This window comes from Gossypium arboreum, chromosome 10 (assembly GCF_025698485.1).
Source record: "Gossypium arboreum isolate Shixiya-1 chromosome 10, ASM2569848v2, whole genome shotgun sequence".
NCBI lineage: Eukaryota > Viridiplantae > Streptophyta > Magnoliopsida > Malvales > Malvaceae > Gossypium > Gossypium arboreum.
In genome coordinates this window covers 9,497,197-9,501,448 of record NC_069079.1, presented here as the reverse complement: position 1 = coordinate 9,501,448, position 4,252 = coordinate 9,497,197, and the positions used below count along the sequence as shown (strand labels likewise).

Here is a 4,252-nt window from a genome sequence, read left to right as displayed (position 1 = left end):
TCTAGTTATAAATGATTTAGTGACTGTTGCTTAGGAAGACAACTTGCAGTGAAATTATGATTATGTGGTAAACAATGACAAAAATTTGTTAATGAGTTGCTTATTGATTTCCTATAAGCTTACTATGATCTGTAGGTGTGGTTGGCCGAATATCGTAAGGGGTTAATACGTAGTTTGTATTTGAATAGTTAGATTAACGTGTTAGTAATCCAATTGTAGGCGGTTCGTGTGTGGATCTCGTCAAGATATCGTCACAAACAGTGTGTAACTAACACCCTCTTTCTTAGTCTAGATCGGCAAAAGTCAAAAGCGAAATGCCGAAAACCGTATTTTGTAGATTTGCGAGTGTCGAATGCTCGTGAGGTAAATCGATTAATGTTTTTGGTAAGTGCAATGTTTGGACCGCAAAGTGCATGATTTACGTGCCCTCGATATTTTTGGGCTTAATGGGCCAAAATTGGAATAATGGGCCAACGGCCCAATTGATAAGAACCCTCAGTAGTGATTACATTAGTACGTGAAAGGTAGGAATATGCATGAAAAACCTTAAAATAGATAAATTACTGAAATACCTTTAAAAGTGAAAATTTACGCTTTTACCCTAGGAGATAAATTAAAATACCCATAGGGTTAAATTGACCTAAATGCATGTTTGATTGTTGTTATTTCTTGCATGCCATGTTGTTATTAATCGATGCATGGGACTGGGATATTGACGGAGGAAGTCTTGAAAGTGGCTTGTCCACGTCTTGGAGGCTTTGCCTCAATTCTATGATAATCGAGCAAAGAAAGTCGCAATCAGAAGAGTGTTAAATTTGGGTGGGTTGAGCTATTCCCACATGGAGTGTATGGCTGGTATGGGTGGAGTGTAATGGTTGGTGGGTTGAGTAGTCTCCCAAATGGGCTTGCATATGTTTCTTGATGTTGCATGTATTTTGAAATGGGCCTATGGGCCATCTCATTATCTGAATAAGGGCTAAGGCCCGGTTATTATAATCTGAAAAGGGCTCGGCCCAGTACCACTGTTACTGAATGGGCTTAGGCCCAATGGGCTTGAGCTAACTTGGGCTTTGAATGGGTTTTCCTTACACTGAGTTTCCCCAAACTCACCCTTCTTTAACCTTGCGGTGAGCCTTGATGTGGGTGACTTGGAGCCGGAGGGATTCAGAGTGGCCATGGTGAATACTTTTGGGTTTGAAAAAGAGACTGGTTTTCTTAAGTTATTTTTAATTGCTATTTAATTTTGGGTTGTAATAAGGCCATTTTAACTTTATTTTCTTCTTTGATTTTTCGGAATTATATTATTAAAACAACTTTAAATTGATGGATACTAACTCAAATGGGCTAGACTTAGGGTGTGATTTCAAACGATACTTGTTTTTTTTTTAAAATAACACGACGTCACGAATACTCGGTTTACCAAAGATAATCACTCAAAGAAATTTCAACTTGTTATAACCAAGTGTGGCAATGGATGTGGGCATGTCTAGGATTGGATCCAATCGGAGAGCTTGGTACTTAAGCAGCCTTCATGGCTCACCTCCTCTATTATGGATACCTACCTGGTGTCCAGCTTCTATTCACTTGGTTAGTTTGACAAAAGTCGGCTTTTTTTTAAAACACTAAAAAGGGAACACGGGTTTTTGACTTCAAAGTGGCACGTCGGATTTGGCCTTAACGACTGGGTCGGGTTTGGGGTGCTACATGGCCAATGTTCTCTACTGCCCCTTTAACATGACCAAATATACCAAATAATCATTCCATTAATTTTTATTTCTTTTTCACACTTCTAACAAGCTAGAATTCATCTTCTAATCATTTCCTATCCAAAGATATACCTACTTCACTTAAGTTTTCTAAGCTTCCTTCAATGTCCTTTAATGACAACTTTCAAAATACTTGATAAAAAAAAAAACTATTGGTATATATATGTAAAGCAAGTTTCAAAGATTTAAAATCTAAAAAAAAAATTGAAGAAAACTCATACCTTATACTTGAATTTGAAGGAAAATTATGGAAGCAAATTTTTTTCTTTTCCCCCTTTGTTTGATGTGAAAAAGAAAGAAAGATCAGAAAGATGAATCTTTCTCTCTTTTTCTCTCTCTCTTTTTTTTTATATTATAATAGTAATTATTAAAATATGATTACTTAATAAAAAATCATTTAAAAGCCATCATGAACCCATTGATTTTTCTTAAGTAATGGTAAAATTACCATTAAGTCCTTTCCATCAAAATAAAATAGGATAATTGCACTTTAGTCTCTATACTTTTCTAACGTATTCAATTTAATCTCTATACTCGATACTAAATTTTTAACTTAGCCACATACTCTTATTAATAATCCTCTGTGTTTTCATATCTGACGGTTTTCTCTAAAAACGATCACAATTTCTTATATTACTATTTATTTATAAATCACTTATTCAAGTACTTCTACCATAAATATTCTTCTTCTCTTTTTTTTTTTTTTAAAAAAAAGTAGGGATGTTATAGGAAAGCTTGATTTCTGTGAGCATTGCATCTTTGGGAAAAAGACTCAAGTCAAGTTTAGCACTGGGATTCACAAAACCAAACGCACAGTGGATTATATCCATTCCTATCTTTGGGGGTCCTTTTCCAACAATTTCAAAAGGTGGTTATAGATATCTATTAACCTTTATTGATGACTAATCAAGAAAGTTTTGGGTGTATTTCCTGAAGCACAAGGATCAAATGCTTGTTAATTTCAAGCAATTTAAGGCTTTGATCGAAAATCAAACAGGAAAAAAGATCAAGCGGCTTCGAACGGATAACAACTTGGAGTATTGCTTGGGTGAATTTATTGAGTTCTATAAAACTAAAGGAATAGTGAGACGCCACATTGTTCACCATACACCATAGCAAAATGGAGTTGTAGAATGCATGAATAGAACTCTCTTGAAGCAATCTTGTTGCCTGCAATCAAATGATGGGCTCGATGAAGACTTTTGGGCTAAAGCTGTAAATACTACATGCTATCTAGTAAATAGATCTCCATCTACAACTATTGAGCTGAAGACTCTCGAGGACGTATGGTTTGGTTCTTCGCATTATGGGAATTGAAAAAGCTAAAATAGAAATTTGAAAAAGCATAAGGAGGTGATTTTGAAAAGGCTAAAGTAGAAATTTGGTGTACATTATAGGTATTGAGATGAGAAAATGTTTTGTCCGCCTATTATGTCGTTCTTACCATTTTCACTATGTACGCATTGTCCATCCGCTCTTTTCCTTGGATTGAGCACATCCCTTTACAAATTAAACTAACAAGGAGAATAGGGCCAAATCATATCTAATGAATACCATTTTTCACTATGTAGATGATCCTTCAATAAAATTTGTTGTTTAGGGAACAAATCCTTTTCAGTCAATTTGTTCAAATCAGTATGTTTATTATGAATTAAGTAGGATTAGATAGGTTTTTGGTTTTTCTTTCCTTGAAATAGAGGTTGTACGATAGATTTATATACTTACTAATCTTAAATTGAATTTAATTTAAAAAGGTATTTTAATTTTGTGACTGAAAATATTTTAAAAGATCCATATTTGGTATTGAGAAGTATTTAACACATCACTATAAAATTAAGAAAATATTGATAAAATAAAACAATATTATTATTAACAGAAATCGAGATTGGGGAATGTCAATAATTAGTTAGAAGCATTGAAAGGCAAAAATGTTCTTGATCTTTATGCCCCTAATACGACTTGAATCCCACATCGCTAGCATATGGTAAACAAAACATAAGGGTTGGGGTATAAGGAGAGATGATAGAGCAACATTAAAACATACTTACCTGGACAGGGTCAATGAGTGATCAGGAAGAGCAGTGACTTGCATTGCACTTGGAAGGGGTGCTGCTTTAAGGTCTCCCCAAGAGGGAGAGCCTACGTCATAATTTGTGGCACTGGGGGCTTGCGTACGCGCAGCCCCTATCAATTTCAAGTTAAAGTAACTGGTTTCAAAATACTTCAAAATCTCGAAAAAGAGTGTAGGAAGTGTGTGAGAGAACCTTGTGCCCATTCCTTGCTTGAGTTGATACCAGCAGGAAACGATCTTCCACAGCTTTAGTAGGGTCAAAGGCAAATATCAGTTGGTTTCAACTGTCAAGCATACAGAAGAACACCAAGGTAAAGATTGAAGCCTTTGCAAAACCATACAAACAGAATCTATTCCCTTCACACATTACATTTTGCAAATTGTTGTTTTATTTAATGGCTTACCAATTCCATTG

At 35.1% G+C, this 4,252-nt stretch overlaps 1 pseudogene; it reads left to right on the top strand.

Annotated features, from left to right (window-relative positions):
* The first annotated feature begins 3,806 nt into the window (after positions 1–3,806).
* Positions 3,807–3,954, top strand: LOC128282949 (U1 spliceosomal RNA; annotated as a pseudogene).
* Positions 3,955–4,252: the final 298 nt, after the last annotated feature.